This window comes from Falco peregrinus, chromosome 3 (assembly GCF_023634155.1).
Source record: "Falco peregrinus isolate bFalPer1 chromosome 3, bFalPer1.pri, whole genome shotgun sequence".
NCBI classification, from domain to species: domain Eukaryota; kingdom Metazoa; phylum Chordata; class Aves; order Falconiformes; family Falconidae; genus Falco; species Falco peregrinus.
Window position 1 is genome coordinate 83,367,667 of NC_073723.1, and position 20,009 is coordinate 83,387,675.

General features: G+C 40.6%; 1 protein-coding gene across 5 annotated transcripts in view; it reads right to left on the bottom strand.

Moving 5' to 3' along the window:
• Positions 1–20,009, bottom strand: part of SEMA5A (semaphorin 5A) — a 350,500-nt gene that overhangs the window by 38,720 nt on the left and 291,771 nt on the right. The gene's annotated exons all lie outside the window — the stretch shown is intronic.

Genomic DNA, 20,009 nt, shown 5'->3' on the forward strand with positions numbered 1-20,009 from the left:
GTGAACTATATGGCTGAAGTTAAACAACCATTAAGTATCAGAATGAATTCATGCTAACGAATTATTAAAGACAAAAGGAAATAGGCATCAGTGGAACAATTTTAAATGATCTCTCTACCTCTGACATCTTAGAGACATACCCAGCGGAGAGCACCTTTTCAAAAGGAGCCTATTAAACTGTGTAATTCCACTAAATACTAAAAACCATGGACACAATAGAAGTTAAGATTTTATCACTGGCCAGTGTGGTGAGGCGGGCTTCAAACTGAAGGACTCAGGGGGAGGAGTCCAATGTGACAACGCTCATGCCATCGCATCCAACTGTAGAATAAGCCAGGCCAACCAGAGCAGCTCCTTAGCTGCCTCCCAAGGTGAGTACCAGAAGGCCAGCCACCTCAAGGGCGTATGTGGCTACAGAGGATCCACTTGCACTCCTCCTGGAAAATCTGCGTGCTTGAATATCTCTCTGCAATGCCTGTACAGCAACACATGCAGCATGGGGAAGAAAGAGGGAAAAGTTAGAGATCTGTGTGCGGTCACAGCGCCATGATCTCATTGCCATTACAGAGACATGGTGGGATAGCTCACATGACTGGAATGCTGTCACAGATGGCTGTGTACTTTTTAGGAAAGACAGGTCAGCCGGGAGAGGTGGTGCAGTCGCTCCTTAGTAAGGAAGCCACTGAATGTATCAAGCTCTCCCTTGGGGTAGATGCAGAATAAGTCAGGAGCTTATGGGTAAAGACAAAGGGGCAGGCCAACATGGGGGACACTGTTGTGGTTGTTTGCTACAGGCCACCTGATCAGCGAGAGAAAGTCAATGAGACCTTCTACAGATAATTGAAGGTAATCTCACAGTCACAGGCCCTGGTTCTCATGGGGGACTTCAATTTCCCTGACATCTGCTGGAAAGACAGCACAGCTAGGCTCATGCAGCCCAGGAGGTTCCTGCAGAGTGCTGATGATAACTTCTTGACACAGGTGGTGGAGGAGCCAACAGGCAAAGTGTGCTCCTGAACCTTGTACTCACAAACAAAGAAGGACGGTTTGGGGATGTGAAGGTTAGGGGCAGTCTTGGCTGCAGTGACCACAAGATGGTGGAGTTCAGGATCCTGCATGGAGGAAGCAGGGCAACAAGTAGGATTGCAACCCTGGACTTCAGGAGAGCTAACTTTGGCCTCTTCAAGGACCTACTTGCAGGAATCCCATGGGTTAGGGACTCTAGAAGGTAGGGGGTCCAGGACAGTTGCCTGATATTCAAGCATCATCACTTCCTCCAAACTCAAGATAGGTGCATTCCCATGAGGAGGAAATCAAGCAAAGGAGGCACAAGGCATGCATGGATGAGGAAGAAACTTCTAGCAAACCTCAGACACAAGAAGGAAGTTTACAGAATGTGGAAAAAGGGACACACCACTTGGAAGGAATATAGGGATGTGGTCAGAACATGCAGGGAGATGACAAGGAAGGCTAAGGTCCATTTGGAATTAAATCTGGCAAGGGAGGTCAAGAACAAGAAGAGCTTCTTCAAGCACATCAGCAGGAAAAGGATGACTGCAGAAAATGTGGGCTCACTGCTGAATGAGGTGGGTGCCCTGGTGATGAAGGACACAGAGAAAGTGGAGTTAAAGAATGTTGCCTTTGCTTCAGTCTTTACCGACAAGGCCGGCCCAGACCCCGAACACGAGAGGAAGTCTGGAGAAAGGAAGACTTCCCCTTGGTCAAGGAGGATTGTTAGAGATCACTTAAGCAAACTTGACACCCACAGTCCATGGGCCCTGATGGGGTGCACCCCAGTGTGCTGAGGGAGCTGGCAGGTGTTATCAGCAAGCTACTCTCCATCATCTTTGAAAGGTCATGGAGGACAGGAGAGGTGCCTGAGGACTGGAGGAAAGCCAGCGTCACTCCAGTCTTCAGAAAGGACAAGAAGGAGGACCCAGGAAACTACAGGCTGGTCAGCCTCACCTCCATCCCTGGAAAGGTGATGGAACAGCTCATCCCAGAGGTCATCTTTAAGTATGTAGAAGGAAAGAAGGTCATAAAGAACAGTCAACATGGACTCACCAAGCAGAAATCATGCCTGACCAATGTGAATAGGCTTGTATGATGGAATGACTGGCTGAGTAGACAAAGGGAGAGTATAGGATCTTGCCTACCTTAACCTCAGCAAGGCTTCTGACACTGTTTCCCACAACAGCCTCAGAGGTAAGCTGAGGAAGTGTGGGTCAGATGAGTGGACAGTGAGGTGGATTGAGACCTGGTTCAGTGGCAGAGCTCAGAGGGTTGTGATCAATGTCTCAGTCTAGCTAGAGGCTTGTAGCTAGTGGTGTCCCCTGACAGTGGTCAGTACTGAATCCAGTTCTATTCAACTTATTCATCAGTGACCTGGATGAAGGGACAGAATGTACCCTCAGCCAGTTTGCTGATGATACAATACTGGGAGGAATGGGTGGTACAACCAGCAGGCTGCACTGCTGTTCAGTGAGACCTGGGCAGGCTGGAGAGTTGGGCACTGAGGAATCTAGTGAAGCTCCACAAAGGCAAGTGTAAGGTCTTGCACTTAGGGAGGAATAACCCCATGTACCAGTACTAGCTAAGGTTTGGCCTGCTGGAAGGCAGCTCTGCAGAGAAGGACCTAGGAGTTCTGGTGGACAGCAAGATGACCATGAACCAGCAGTGTGCCCTGGTGGCCAAGAAGTCCAATGGGATCCTGGGGTGCATTAGGAAGAACATGGTCAGCAGATCCAAGGAGGTGATCCTGCCACTCTGCTTGGCCCTGGTGATGCTGCATATGGAGTACTGTGTCCAGTTCTGGGCTCCCCAGTTCAAGAAAAAAACTGAACTAGTGGAGAGGATCCAGCTGAGGGCTACAAAGATGATGAGGGGGCTGGAGCATCTCCGCTGTTATGAGGAAAGGCTGAGAGCTGGGCCTGTCTAGCCTAGAGAAGACTGAGAGGGGATCTTACCAATGCACATAAATATCTTAAGGGCAAGTGTCAAGAAGGTGAGGCCAGGCTCTTTTCAGTGGTGACCAGCGACAGGACAAGGGGCAAGGGGCACAAACTGCAAGACAGGGAGTTCCAGCTGAATATAAAGAAAAACTTCTTTGAGTGTGACAGAGCACTGGAACAAACTGCCCAGAGAGGCTGTGGAGTCTCCTTCTCTGGAGACGTTCAAACCCCACCTGGACATGATCCTGTGCAACCTGCTCTAGGAGAACCTTATTTAGCAGGGGTGCTGGACTAGATGATCTCCAGGGGTCCTTTCCAATCCTGACCATTCTGTGATTCTGTAGTACAACCAACTTCTCCCACAACCCCTAGTCCAGCTGATACCACCATGTTCCAACAAGCAATATATTACCTGCTGCTCTCTTTCCCATGGTGACAATAGCCTTTTTATCTCATACTTTCCTCAGTCCACTACCTCTTCTCCCAGATGGTCTAACTTAGTAACATACCCAATTAGGATGAGAACAATTGCTCTATATTTTGGTTTAAAGTCTTTATTACTATTTAAGATCTAAAAGAAGCTTCTTCGTCTGAAAGCTTTTCTAATTCTTCCATCTATTAGACTTGGGAAAACAACTGTTCTCCAGAAACCCCTGCCCCCCTAACAGAGCAAGGTACTGGAGAACCCAGCATTATCTTCAAGACTGTTATGTTCTGATGTCAGGTGGACTTGTGACAAACTTCCTGGTGGCATGGCTTTGTGGTACTTCAGGCAAGAAACAGCTCTTATCCCAGAGACTTCAGGTGGCCTACTCCTGTTTACTCCTCAAGGCTGTGCGAAGTCCCTTTCCACCTTAAAATCTGGTGATCATTACACTGCTGACAACATGAACCATACTCAGGGACCATCTGTGAAAGAGGATCCCCTTAGAGCACAGAGGACTGGATCAGTCTTTCCAGGACCCGAGTTGCAGCCTTGACTGGTTTCTGGATCAGAAGACAGCAAAGAACAAGCAAACTATCTAGTCCTGTGTACAGCAGGGGAAGTAATATCTTCATGTCTCTCCCAGGCAACTGTTTCATGTATGTTTTAGACTGAGGATAGAACATATATGATTATTCTCCTCACAGCTCATGCACAGTAAAAGGGAAATTATAACATTAACAGATCCCAGCAACAGCCAGAACCACCTTGCTTGCTTTCCCAGCTGGCTATTCCCCTCCAACCTGCAGTCCCCTGTAGCAGCTGAACTACAGTGTGTCTTTTAGCAAGAATACTCTTTCCCTTTTTCTTTTTTTTTTTTTAAAAAAAAGATGTCTAGCACTGATGAGTCTATCACCTCCCTGCATCAGCTGTTCCGCTATTTAGTAATCCTCAAAGCCAACAAATTGGAACTTAATTCAAGGCTGCATTTTCCCCTTAATTTAATTTTCCAGTCACTGAATTTTGCTGTGCCTTTATCAATATACTGATACTGAAAATGTTCCTTGTCCCACACCTACAAAGAAATTTTTCATGCCCAAGCACCCATACATAATGATAAACTAAGCTGAACTTCTTAGAGCTACATAGGATTTAAAACCTGATCTCCAGGTCCTGTGCATCCCTATGTCTTCCTTTTGTCCTATTTCCTTATTTTCTTTAAGACTGGGCACCAAAATCTGACTTGGCACTCTAGAAGCAGTCTTATCAATACAGCACGCAGAGGCAATCATGACCCTGTTCCGCTTGACAGTCTGACTTTAATACATATTATACATATTATTGCATTAGTGCTTTTTCCTTCCACAACATTGCACAAAGAACTTAAGTAGACCCAATTATCTTTGATACCCTGTCCTTCTCTAAATCACAGCTTTACAACTACATATAGTTTCCTATCCTGCAAGAGGCTGGTATTTGGCAATATTAAAATACATTTTATTAAGTTTTGCAATTATCTAGCATATCATTTACTACCCCAACAATCTCTGTCATGGTGTAGCTTTACTGAAGATGTCTTGTATTACTGTCTAGACTGTTGATAAAAAATGTTAAGTGTTATTGACCCAAGAACTGATTCCAGGCAGACCCTGCTAGACACATCCCAGTCATTTATATCTATCCATTAACACCACATTTTGTTAGTGAGTCAGCTTTTAATCCATTTAACATTTGCCATCTATTTCAGTTTTCCAAATCAAAGTATTTTCTGTTGCAAAGGCAAATGTCTCAGAAAAAAATCAATGACAGTCTGGGAGAGGTACTGTATCACTTTCACACATCTTGAAACACAAGCTCTTTTCTAGTAGCATACAAGCAGGAATAATTCAATCAGTGTTTGTTTCAATATGTTCACAATGGTCTAAAAGTTCCAGTCTCTCGTTTGCTGTTGATTTTTTAAACTGATATTTTTCAGTTAAAAACAAAAGCTGCTAGAAATGTGAGGTCTTTCTACACTGGATATAGCATAGACAGGTGAAGGACACGTCAAGTAGAATGCGAGAGATACGCAATGAACCCTTTGTCAAATCAAAATAAGCAGTAAAGAAAGAAGTTAATTTAGCGGCAGCATATTGTGTGCTGTTTTACTAACACACATCTGAGGGGAATACATCAGCTCAGTTTTTTCTAGAAAAACAGACTATAAGGAATCAGTATGCTTCAGGATTCTAGTCCTCTCATACACCCTAACATGAGCCAGAAAAGCAAGGTGCTCCTTAAAAGCATCTGCAGAAACCATTTGTTAGTTTTTCCTTTCTTCTCCTTTGGTGCATAACTTATAAAAAAGTTCATCTGCTGTCATGCTGGTCTGTTCAACCCCTGGATAATACCCATGAAAGGCTCAGAATGGCAGGAGAAACTAAAGTACATGTAGATTACACAGAAAACATTTACAGCAGTAAATAACATCTCTTTGAGAAAATTCAGAGGAATATCCTAACAGTGGATGACTCCATTAAGTTCTGGCACCACTAACGACCTGGCAGAGCCTGCTGGCTTCTCTTACAAACAGCAAGTGCTGCACTGCTCTACCAACTACCTTGAGTGCCACAGAGGAATCAAAAATCACATTGTGCTTCGTGAAAGCGTTGATGTGATCTGACGCTACAAAACTGCAGTATAAGCAGAACAATAATTGTGCTCTGAATGGTCTCAGATTTGGAAGTAAAGGAAGGGGAGATCACAGATGGGTACACACCGTGCTGCTAGCATAAATACATAGTCTGGAGGGATTTCTCAGAGACTGGGAATATAGGAATGTTGCAGCACTCTCCAAACTATCAAGCTGCAACAAGGTCTTTTACCATTTCATACCAACATACTCTTCATGCCGGTCCCTCTGCTACCTCCTCATCTCTCCTCACCCAAGGTGTGTGTTCTCTCTGCTTCTTCTTCCTCGGCTGCTCTCTCTTCTTTGGCTGCCCAGCCACTTAACCAGCCACAGCTGCACCCTGTCTACATCAGACAACCCACCGCCCCTGAAGCCAGCCCACAGCTGTGTATTATCAATGTTAATTAACCCAGATTCATCCCTCTACATAGAAACTGCTATCTTTGCTTGGATTATCCTCCTCTTTTCTCCTTGTCCAACACTTGAATAATTTTCTCAAGTGGCTGTCATGTTTTAACCTGGTAGGCAGCTAAACACACAACCACTCACTCAGTTTTCTCCCTGCCCGATGGGATAGAATAGGAAGAATAGGAAGAAATAAAGTAAAATCTATGAGTTGAGATAAAGACAGCTTAACAGGACAAAAAAGGACACCAAAAAAAATAGTGATAAAAAACTTAAATATACAAAACAAGTGATGCACAACACAATTGCTCACCACCTGATGAGCGATGCCCAGCCAGTTCCTATGCAGCATCCCCTGGCCAGCTTTCCCCCTAGCTGATATACTGTGAATGACAACATATGGTATGGAATAGCCCTTTGGCCACTTTGGGTCAGCTGTCCCAGCTGTTGGCCCTCCCAGCTCCTTGTGCCCCCAGCCTACTTGCTGGTGAGTGGGGTGAGAAGCTGAAAAGTCCTTGACTTAGAGTAACCACTGCTTAGCAACTACTAAAACATCAACATTATTCCCATCCTAAAAGACACAGCACTGTACCAGCTATTAGGAAGGAAAGTAACTCTATCCCACCTGAAACCAGGACAGTGTCATGGATACAATAATAAAGCAACCACATTGAGTGAAAGTCTCAGATGAAACACTGAGGGCTCAACTCAGCAAAAAAAAACAGTGGTGAGAAAGAACTAGACCAGCAGCGGAACACTCTGCTTCAATCGGGCTGTTGAGAGGAGTCAAGACAGTGGCTGCCAAACTCCACTCCATGTCCTCCACATGGACTGAAGAAAGAGATGGGACCAAGCTCTCCTGGGAGGGGTCACTAGGTACCCACAGAGGAACATTCAGGGTCTGATATGATGTTTTCAAGTACATTAGTTCTTAGGGTATACTTGTGGACTCAGAACAATAATTATTTGAGGACATTTCCAGACTCCAAAAATATCACTGCAACAGTTTAAACTTAACCACATTTTCAAAGTTCTCTTCGCAAGTTGTCCTAAAGCTTGTGGCCTAATTTACCATAATGTAGCTTTCAGTTTAGAGTGGATTTAGTCAGGTGAGATTATTAAATTTATGCCTGGATATGGCTGGCAAAGATGCAATAATACCTTTAAAGGCTAAATATCAGAGGACAGCCCAACATTTAGTTGGGACTTTTACATAAAATACACACAAATAAATACAAAATGTGTGTCTATGAAAATGATAAAATAAAAAATTATCACAAAGCATACCGGTGGCAATATGAGAAAAGGCATCATAAATGAAAAACATAATTTGGAATGATAGAACATAAACATTAATTATGCTATTAACCAGGTACCTTGCTTCTGTATTTAAAGAATATTTCCTAGTATTTGTGTATAATGAAAAACATTTTTGTTGTTGTATTATTTTAGAAAAAGAAACTCAAATGTTATTTCCAAAACATTTCAAACTGGAGGAGATAGTTCCTAAATAATGTAGAACAAAATTCTACTGTTTTCTTGTGTAGGACATAGAACAGACTACTTTTTTTTGTCTCTGAATAGCCACTTCAGTCAAATTCCTGAAAATTTTGAGAATCTCTGAGACTTTTACTCCTACTTTAAGTTTGATTTTAATTAAACAAACAGCATGATAGTCTGATACCTCCTTAGGAAATTAGGCTAAAATCTTATCTACATTTGACTACAATTTCCTATTAAAAATGGATTTCACTGAGAGATATCCATTCCTTTTTGTATTATGTGTTTATATTATGGAGGGTTTTCTCTTCACAAACTCCTATTTCTTTGAAGTATATAGCATGTCTGTGTTGAATGCACTTCTTTGGTTCTCAGCTGTGTTTTTCTTTCTCATCTCTTAGTGTGAAAGAGTATCTTCACAAGGTAGCTAAATCGACCTTAACAGCCCGTTTAAATACTTTCAGACCAAGTCACCTTTTAGGATTTGTTTTTGATATATTGTATGCATTCTCAAATATTCTTTTGGAATCATCAAACAGTCCATTAGTTAAAAATTACTTATACTTTTTTGCTTTTTGTTCATTGTGCTAAACTTCAGGGGTTTGGCCTAAAATATTCATTTATTCACATATTAAGACAGCAATAGAAAAGAATGCCACTGATTCATAAATTCAGTGGTGTAGTATGTCACCTGGGACAAGACAGGGCTGAAGATATAAAAACCTGAGTCTCTCAGCCATCTACCAAGCTGTGAGTTTGTCACAGCAATATGTAGTTAAAGGAAAGGATAGCTCTCACATGCAATCAAAATAAAGGCCAAAATGAATATAACAGTGTCATAAAACTGAAGAGAAAAACAGTTCCCATTTATAGGGGGCCTTGTTTACACATCAAAACATAAGTTTCCTGAAGAACTAATATACCCTTTCTCTCTCAAAGAACCAGAAGATAGATAACATTTATCTTGCAGTGGTTGGAAAAAAAACCCCAAACATTCAGGAAAATCATTAACTGAACTTGAAAAAATAAATGGCTCATTTATTTTCATTACAGAAATGTAGTCTTATCCATTTGGAAAAGCATTCTCAAACTAAAACAAACAAAAGACAAGTCAGTCCCTCATCAAGTTTCTACTTAGGTCCACAGTATAAAAAGGCAGGTTCTTCAACCAAATACCATTAGATATACCTTACTTTATTACAATTTTTCTATTACAATACTATTTCAAAAGCATGACCTGAAAGATCACCCAAACCCCATTAAGTCCAACTCATTAAGCAAAACCTCTTCTTACATTGTAAGTACACAGCTATACTTAAAACACAAAAATTTTTCTACAATCACCGTTGTTTTTAATCATGTAAAGGCACATCTATATCCTAGTTTATAGGCATTATTTTAGCTTCAGTTGACATCAGTGAGAGTAGTTCCATTGATTCCAGTGGAACCAGGACTTCAGAGACTAGTGCTGAGCACAGATGCCATCCTGTAGTGCTGTAAAGTAAGGGTAGGTAGGTTGTGTTTGCATTTTAAAAAATATTTTGATGGATAGAGGAAGGAAAATAATTGTGTCTTATGCAAAAGCAACAAGTTTCTTCTGGAGTGAATGGATTTCTTTTTTGGATGCAAATACTGACTGAACACAACATTTTGTTTCAATTTTGTGTATTTTAAACAAAAGAATCGAAAAAAACTCCCATTGAGGTAAAGGGGGATTTAAAAGGAGTTAAAGGCTGGGTTTAGAATCATTTTCCCTGGAGGAGTTCAGGGCCTGTTGGGCTAGTCATCAGACTGGGACAGTTTGGGACTCAAATCTATATTCAACATCATCCATTTTATTTAGGTAAGAAAAGTTCCTACTTTCATTATCTCTTACTAAACCCATCAAATTTTGGAATGGAGAAAGCCACGACTTCCCTCTTACTTTTTCTCTGCCAGCTATTTCTGTAATTCTGTGTTTCAAAGCTACATTTTATGCCAAACTAGTCAAACTTTTGTGAAGGGAATTGTTACAAAAATTTAAATCACTTAATTGTGAGAAGCTTAACTGAATATCTCAACAACACTGGGTTAGTAGGAGCACATTCAGCTCCACTTCAGCAAGCAGAATGGCCGAGTTGAATCAAGGAAGTGCCGTTCTCATTCTTTAGTACTGCTCCTTGGATGCTCACATTCACATTGGCACCTGAGAACCATTTAGAGTGATAAACATTTATTTCATATTCATGACAATTCCTAATAGTGTAAGAGTTAATTTTAAAGCCTGATATTTGGAATTAACTCATATTCAAAATGAAATCAGAAATGTCTAAGGAAGGAAAAGCTTATTTATACTTAAAGGATTTTTAAAAACTGTAGAAAGAGGCATAGTAGTTAATATGGATTCTTCAAAACCTAATCTATTTATGGACCTGCATTATAATTAACCACCCTACACAAATGCACCTAGCAAATGAAATTGTTACGTGATACAAAACGGGACAAGTTTGTCAAGATTTGTAAATTGTTTTTCTTATTTTTACATAACTGAATACATCAAGAATTTATGTGTATTTTTGCACACTGCTCATGGAGAAATGAAAAGTAGTAAAACCACAGTAAAGCTACAGCAGCAAGTCTGCCTGCTGACAGTTCCATTTGTAGCAAGCCTCCAAGCATCCCAGCGCTACTACTAGAGGAGTCCACTTCTCTACCCCCTGTGCAGAGCAGCCTGCTAACACAGCGCCCTTACTTGAATCTCCACACCCATTTAACACTTGCATGGTCAGACTATCAGCTCTCTGGAGGAGAAGCTGTTTTGGACTGTCCTTTTGCAGGCCTTTGTATAATGGGATCCTGATTCATCATGAAAGCTTCCAGGCAGCAGGACCGCAGTAATGCTAGAACTACAATGCTTTGCAAGTTAACTTCCTGCTATACCAGGCAGCAGATCTGCAATCCTCCCACACTGCTAAGGCAGGAATGAGTCCCAAGCCGTAGTCACTATGGGACCTCGAATTCTAAAATGGCAAAAAAGCCCATTCTCAGTGCTTGTATGTTCTTAATATTGGAAAACAACTCAAAACTCAAAGAACTGACTAGTGGAATTTACTTTCAGTTTTCAAGCTAAGAATGAAGTAAACTTAAAATGTAATGTGTTTCAGTGAAATGAATTTGAATTTTGGTTACAGATGTCTCTTCTGACATTTGCCTGCATGTCCAACAACCATTCAGAATTCAGTGCCTTGAATAGGCTGCAACTGGAGACTACATGTTTATTTTTACTGGGCACTCACCTCACTTCCAGGGATGTGTTTCACACCCACAAGGGGAATGAACATTCTGTCTGGTTACCCAGTTCCTTTTTGAATATGGATTTACTTTGAAATCTAGGCTTCTCTTATTAAGTTAACCACAGATTTTCTTTTGAGGAGCAATACCTTCTACATTTTGCCCACAATGGCATAAGCCACCTTTAAATTACCCTGTTCTTTTCACTCTCAGGGACACTATTGAATCCATGGTTAATAGCTAGGAAACAAGAAATGCCTCTAAAAACGCATGGCATAAACAGAAAATTCTTCCTCTCTTTCCTTCCCTTTCACTCTACACATGGTCTACGAAAATCTCACAAAATGGACAAGCTGCGCAACATGCTCTGAAGGATCACATACTCAGCTACACACAAGAACACAGCACATGGGTTTCCCCTGACTAAAGGGTTTTTTTAGTTAACAAATTTTACTTTCATGATTTTAACACATTCATGCAATTATGTGCTTTTCTGCATTTGTGTGCCACACTAATTCTAAGTGTCAGACTTAAGCACTAATTAGAGTCAAAGATACTTAATTGCCAGTCCTAACAACTGATAAATAATAGTCCAGGCCCTCAAAATCATTATATTGGCTTAAAAGAAACCCAGACACTGGGAGGGACTCCATCTTGTAAAGGAAGTTGATAAAGTTTATGCATTATTGTTACTAAGAGCATGTCCCATCCTTCTATCAAAAATTATCATTTTTCAGGTAATTTACTGTTTAGGAGACAGGTGTCCAGGACTTATTTGCTCTTGTTCATAGTCAGCTCTTGCTGCAAATCTCTCCTTATCTATGGTTTCATACACCATGTGGCCACCTGGCACAGTACAAACATGCCTCCTGTTCTACCAGCTCCCCGGCAGGGTAGGAACTGCTACAGAACGGGGCTGGTCAGAAGCTGGGGACCATCACCACCTGAACTCACTAAAATTTGATAAGCCCAGAGGTGTCTGTCAAAGGACCAAGGATTCAGTTGTTTTTGTCCTCGGTGTTGTCATTTAGACTGCTGCAAAGCCTCTGCACAAAGGAAGTGTAAGATATTACTGCGCAGACAAAAACAGAACATACAGGACCAGAAATAATCAAGCCCATTAGGCTGAAGAGATTTTTCCACCTATAAATGACTGCATGAATTTACCAAAACTGACTCAACAGTAATATATAGCAGGCACTACATTGCCACATAGTGAAGGCCTGAACCTCCAAATCTGAGCAACAACAACATGATAAGTAGATGGTGAAACATAAGTATCATTAAAGGTAAACGATGTGTTACTTGTACAGAAATCATAACTAATATTTCCAGCATTTAAATCAGCATGTACAATCAGTGTGTAAACATCAGCTTTGAAATCTATATTTATACACTTAATTATAAAGAGAGGAAATTTAACTTAACCTTTAAAATTAAGAATGTGTTAGGTGCAATTTGAAAAAAACAGGGACAGAAAAGTGGCTTCCTATGAGCTGCAGCTTTGCCTGCCCGGTCACTCAGTACTACAGAAGTGGGGAAAAAGAGGGTTGTTCAAAATTGTATTTTGGGGCATATGATCAGCTGATTGGAAACAAGTGAGTTGCTGCAGCTTAGTGAGTTACCACTCAGCTGGGCCATGCTAATGATCTGTGCATGTGGCTTTATTCATTACAAATGCAAACGTAACTGCAAGAGAAGGTAGATTAAGTTGGATGGATAAGGGCTGATTTACTGTGCTGTAATAACTCAATTGTTTGCAATTAGCTTCACATACCCTTACTGAGAAGCTTAAAGTTTTTCACATAGGTCCTATAATTCCTGAAAAAAATATTTTAAATTGCTGAAACAGTTATTATTAACTTAAAATGTATTTTTTTAAACTGCTGGAAATCATGGCTATCCAAGTATTTATTAACTGAGAGTAAGAATGTTAGAAGATAACCCAATTGTCAAAAAGGCATGAAAAGGCTGTTTACTCATCAATTTTAGAGACCGCTGCTTTGTAATGACTGTGAATCTGTTATCACACATAAAATACCTTCAATTCTATTCAGCACAAGTTTTCCTTCATGTATGCTTCTAGAAAGACAATGAGAATTATATTCTTGTTGTAAAAGGAGATCTATCTTCAACAATAAATTTTTGAACACCAAAAGTGGAGGCAAATCTGGAACTTTAGTTTTCACGGGAAACACTAGAGTTCCTTGGCTGCTTTGTGCCCTGGAAAGAATTTGATCCTTAGATTCCTGATTCTTAGATTCACCCATTGCTAGCTATAATGATCGTCAATGTGCCTTTTCCTGAACTTAGCAATGGAAGAAATCTGCAAACAAGTTTCAGTTGGGTTTGTCTGCTATCAGTAACCCCACAGGTTGCTAAAATAATGTGTAAATGCAAAGCAAGAAGAGAAGAAAGTAAAAACGGCACAGCCTGTAATCATGAGGATGAGGATAAGGAACTGAGGCAGTACTCCTATGGAAAGAAATAGCTCATTTATTTCGCAAGGCAGTTTCAAATTAAGCACAGTGGTAAAGTATTTCTGGAAATTTACATAATGAGGACACATTTACTTCCATAATATTCTGACCTGGAAAATCAACTGTGTGAAAAGACAGCAAGCAAGTGATGCAGAAAAATAAAACCGTTATTACTATTTTATAGCCAGCCACAGAGCTCACTTTCAGATTCTTATTAATTTATCCATCACCACTTATTGCATCATCAGTGCAGCCTCATATTAAAATTAATCCTTTTATTAGTCTATAGATCATCATTAATCTTATTTTCAACAATTACACAACCTTTTAGGTTCAGCTGAACTTTCACATTTTAAGCTCAAAACCTAATGGCAGAAATGCAACTACTAATCAGTGGTACATCAAAACAGACCTGAGAGCATGGAATTGTTAACTGCTTGTGAAGTCATTCAGACAAGCACTCAATTGCAGCTTGTCGTGTTGGGTTCCCCCCCTTAATTATAGAGAGCTATAAACTGTTATTTATACAAAAAATGGAAGCAAAATTTGAGAAACATAATGTTGGAAAGAGCTGAAGTCCAGTTTTTCTTTGAAAACCTGATTATTTTAATATTCTTATTGTATTTTTTATTCTAAAGAATGTCTTAAATGATATAAAAATCACTGGGGGAAAAAATCCTATAATGCCACCACTCCTGAGATATCACTTGAAATGTTAGAGCAGCTGCTAAATGACAAATGTGTAAGTGATGGAAATGGCACAAACCGAACAGATGAGGAGCCGTGAACTTTAATTCAGAGTTGCCAGTCCAAACCCAGGAGCTGCAGTGAAATCAGACCTACTTGCTGAAATGCATTAAACTGTGCAAGTATTTATATCCACTGAAAACAGATTTAGCTACTCAAACGAGACACATTCAATGATTTTGATCATTTGCACCTTCTGATGAAGTAGCAGAAAGAGTATGCTCTGCACTTTTGAAAAAGAAGCCACTTAGTAGGTGATCTGAATGTGGATTTGGAAGCCTAATGAAGGTGGCAAAATATGCCTGCCAGAGATGTCTCCAGCACCAGATGCATTGCTGCCATCTCCAAAGCCTCCAAATATTAGGAAGCTCTAATTATCTACTGGAAGTCAAGAATGTGAAGTTAACATGTATGTGAACATCCATGTCTTCCTAGCTCAAAGGCCACACTAGTCTTCTGTAAATGAGTCAAAAGGCAAACCCAAACACAACCCCCATCCCCAAAATCCCTTTCAAGAAAAATTTTTCTCCTTCTATACGTTGAGACTAGACATACACCTGTGGAAACCATGTATAAAAGGTATATTAAAAAAAATAATGCTATAAACCTCTTTTTCAGGCCTTGACCCAGGCACACTGAAGTGAACAGCAGTATAACTGAACCAAAAATGCATTTAAGCATAATTTAGTATTTTATCACACCAGACATCTGCATTTCCCCAGGGCAGAAGTTGCAGCAGAGCTGACAGACATGAATGTGTGCCCACACCTCAATCACTACTGCTACAGTTGAATGTATAAAAACAAAACCATCTTCAGTTATAGCTTGTAATCACCTGGACAATAAAGCACGGTGACCAAGATGCCAACACATTTGCTTCTGCAAACTCCACTATGGGGAGATATGACCTCTAGCAAAGGGGGACACCTGAGCTGGTTAAATCGCCATAGCAAGCGTCAGGGTAACTCACCTGTCAGAGCCCCTGGCTATGTGGGCAAACCCCCGCAAAAAATAAAAAGATAATCCAAATAATAGCATAAAAGTTTATAGGTTGCCTGCCTGAAGAGCAGAAACACAGAAACAGATATATGAAATATGCCTCTAGTTGTGATAATAAATTTAAATTCAGATTACCTACAAACTTCCACGGGTCAGCGCTTAACATGTTCAGTAAGTGAAACTTCACAGGGAAATATAAATACGGAATTGTCTTTAGTATTCTCATGAGTGGATATCAAGTTCTCAAAGTTTGTACATATAATATAGGATTCAGTTGCCCAAATGCAGGGCTCTGCTGCCATTTTAAATGCTATAGGTTATCTTGCCTAGCTTCCAAATTCCTCTGCAAGTACATGGGTCTCTCACATCGCCCCTGGTATCTTCCACTTTCACCCAGATGTTACAGATCCTCTACAGCTTCTCAAAACACAACACGTGTCTCTCTTTAGGAAAATCTGCACCCTGCCCTTGCACCCACCAGTCGAGCCTGGCATTTTTCACAATCGTGTCAGAACTGAATCTCCTATTTTACATTTTCCACTTCATTTGTGGCAATCTAAAAAACTCCTTAGAAATCAATTTCTCTCACACAACACACTACACTTTTAGCTTTTTAATATTGTTGGGTTTATATAAAGTTTATTTACTGAGGGTTTAATTTGGCTATGTTGTATTTTTGGAACTCTGTGGTTGTGAATAAAACACTTTTTTTTTTGATCTCCAGCCAATTCCTGGTAAGACAGATGTTTCTGGGGGGAAAAAAAATGTACTAATTGGATGCTGGCTACATATTATGCTTTATTTCCACTATGAGGAAGAAAAAGGCAAGAATAGCTGTGTGCTTCCTTTGCATCTCTTCAAACATGTGCTGTTCTGTATCTGTCATGACCAGAGCATAAATCAGATCAGGTTTTAACTGTGTGCTTCAGCTCAGAACTGCTGAGGCCTATGCTCTGCTGCTGTGGGGAAATTCCTTAGGATTAAAGCCCTTTTATTTTACACCTTGTCTGAAGTCTTAAAAAAAAGGCTGAGCACTATATAGGGGAAAAGTGGCACTGCTAAAGACATTCAAGCCATAAGGTTAATGAAGAAAACAAAAGGAGAAAGCCATTATAGACTGTACAAAAATAGGAAAGAAAATACTGTAGTAATGAAAATGAAATGACCAGGAACAGAGTATGGCTCCCTGGTAAATTAAATCAAAGCATATTTCAAATGGAGCAATTTATGAGTTCCAACAAGTTGAATGTATAACAACAATATCTTTTCTTAACACAATACTCCTAAGAGCTCTTAAAGAAGAACTTTACTACTTAATGCACACACAGGATCCTTAACTTCTCTTTATACTCAGCTATGCTCATCTCAGTCTTGTCCCAAATCAAATTTCCACATGCTAGCTTTGCCCACTTCTTATCATAAAATTCACATAACCTCATTTACTAGGGGAAGAAAAAAAGGAGATGAACAAGGATTGATTTACACCACAGTGATCAAACTGGGCAGAAAAAAAAAAAAAAAGTCAGTGATATGTCATCTGCTAAAATTCTTCTTTTCAACAAGCCAGAAAAGGGACACAAATAGCTACAAGTAATGAGAGTTGACTTACATGCCTGACATTGGAAATTTAACAGCGGTCCGTGCCTTCAGGATGCTGAAGCTGCAGACTGCCACTGGGTAACAGTGTTGTATTTACTCATCAAAGCAATATATAAACCCACATTGGAAATTATTGGAAAAGCAAGGGCTGGGTAATGCACAATGTTGTATTTCAGACATTCCTAGCAACGTGGAGAGGACTTACTGCAAGTAACTGTGCAAACATGGCTGGAATACACAGGACAAACTCACAGGACTGATTTTTAGCTCAAGACCAGGATGAGTGCCCTGAACTTACACTGCATGCTTCGTTTTGACAGCTCAGTACACATATCATCAGCTATTTGGCATTTTCAGGCCAATGACATTAGTAATTGTAAAACAAATGTCTTACCTAGGGACTGCAAATTGCTTTTTATGAGAAAATAACAAGAAGTATTTTGTATTCACATTGTGTTTTTGAATGCAAAATGTCTGGCCATTTATAAAGAGTTCTAGCCTATCAAAAAAAAAAAAAAAAAAAAGAAAACAAAAGTAAGAAAGATTGCTGAGCACTATACTATTGGAACTGCTTGATTTAAGAGTCTTGTCCTGCAGAATGATTAGGAAGTTACGGAAGCTCACAGAAGGAATTCTATTTGGGAAAGGCTGCACTGGGTTTGTGTGGCAAGGTTTTGGTAGTGCAAGGCCACAGGGGTGGCTTCTGTGAGAAGCTTTCCCCATATTCAATAGAGCCAGTGCCAGCCAGTTCCAGGGCAGATCCACCACTGGCCAAGGCCAAGCTCATCAGTGATGGTGGTACCACCTCTGGGATAACATATTTAAGAAGGGGTGAAAAAACCCCAACACGACAGCAACTGCAGCCAGAGAGAGGAGAGTATGTGAGAGCAACAGCCCTGCAGACACCCAGGTCAGAGCAGAAGGAGGGCAGGAGGGGCTCCAGGCACCGGAGCAGAGGTTCCCCTGCAGCCCGTGGTGAAGCCCATGGTGAGGCAGGTTGTGCCCCTGCAGCCCATGGAGGTCCATGGTGGAGCAGATATCCACCTGCAGCCCATGAAGGGTCCCACACCAGAGCAGGTGGGTACACCTGAAGGAGGCTGTGACCCCATGGGAAGCCTGCATTGGAGCAGGCTCCTGGCAGGACCTGTGGACCTGTGGAGAGAGGATTCCACGCTGGAGCATGTTTGCTGGCTTGTGACCCCGTGGGGGACCCACATTGGAGCAGTGTGTGAAGAACTTCAGCCTGTGGGAAGGTCTCATGTTGGAGAAGTTCATGGAGGACTGTCTCCCATAGGAGGGACCCCACGCTGGAGCAGGGAAAGAGTGTGAGGAGGAAAGAGCATCAGAGACAACGTGTGATGAACTGACCGCAGCCTCCATTCCCTGTCCTCCTGTGCCACTCAGGGGGAGGAAACAGAGAAAATCAGGAATGAAGTTGAGCCTGAGAAGAAGGGAGGGGTGGGGGGAAGGGCTTTATATGATTTAGTTTTTCTCATTATCCTACTCTGATTTGATTGGTAGTGAAATAATTTCTCCAAGTGAAGTCTGTTTTACCTGTGACAGTGATTGGTGAGTGATCTCTCCCTGTCCTTATCTCAACGCACAAGCATTTTTTTAAGTTTTCTCTCCCCTGTCCAGCTGAGCAAGGGAGTGATGGAGCAGCTTTGGTGGGCACCTGGCATCCAGACAGGGTCAAACCACCACACGGCAAGGATGCAAAGGCAGCTTGAGATTGCATGAAAAGGGAAAATTATAGCAAAATACTTTTGTCAGTTTTGGGTTTTGTTTTTGGGGTTTTTTTCCCTTGAACAAGCCAGTAAGACACCCTCCTGCCTTTCCACTGATCTAAGATACTCAGAGAAACCTGTCACCAAAATACAGAAGATGAAAGTAAGTCTTTCTTCCAGATGCCCAGAGACAAGGCAACAATGGTAAGAGCAGTAAATGCAGAAAATGGTGCAGACGGGGTAGGGCAGGTCTTATGTTTTGTTTTTAATTTTCCCTTAAGTATTGTATAAAAGACTCCTTAAAGGAAAAAAAAAAAAAAAGATGAAAAACAATAAAAATAATAAACAGAAGATAATGACTGACTTTGCTCAACCATAGACAGATGTTAATGTGACTACATAAAATAAAAGTAGCAATAGCTAAAGAAATTTCACTGATAAGAAAATGCAGGTGTTTGGCAAGAATTTGGGGATGAAAGTGTGAGGATGCAAGCAGTTGGAAGGATCCCAAGGGAGAGGGAAGAACGAAGATGACAGAATGTAATTTTCAGTAATCTTTGCTCTGCAGAATAAAATTCTCACAAAGCCTTAAAGGGAAGGCTCAAAGGTGGGTTTTTTTTCATGCCAACTAGTTCACTTATTCATACTGTTGCAGGTGGTTTTTTTTTTTTTTAAAAAAAAAAACAACTAGAAATGGTGTATCTTTTATCTTTTAGTTCTGTAATTCAAAAATGTGTATAATGTGAGACAGTTTCAGTCACGGTCTCTAGCACATCTTAAGACTGGCTTCTCAGCAAGGTGTAGCTGTCAGTTAATATTTTAGTAGCAGTGATAAGGTATAGAAGATGAGGCCCACATGCTGTGCAGTTAATTCTTGGTTTATAAACGCAATCACTCTGCAGACAGTGAATGATATATAAACACTCTGTGTTAATGGATCCCAATACTATATGAAACATAAGAGTTTCCACCCAGGTATTTGTGTGCTAGTAGACAGGGATGAGAGAGATGCCTGAAAAAAATTTAGGAAGGAAGAACAATGCATGTAAGTTTAACAAAGATTTGTTTAAGGTGTACAAAATCATGCAACATTACTCTGCTTTCTCACTCTTAAGATCAAGTAATGCTTAGATGTGTTATTTCAGTACATACTATTTTGGAACAGAATGTTTCATATTTTGCTTTTTTTAAAAAAAAACATTTCATACCACTAAAAGAATATTTTTGTAACTGTTT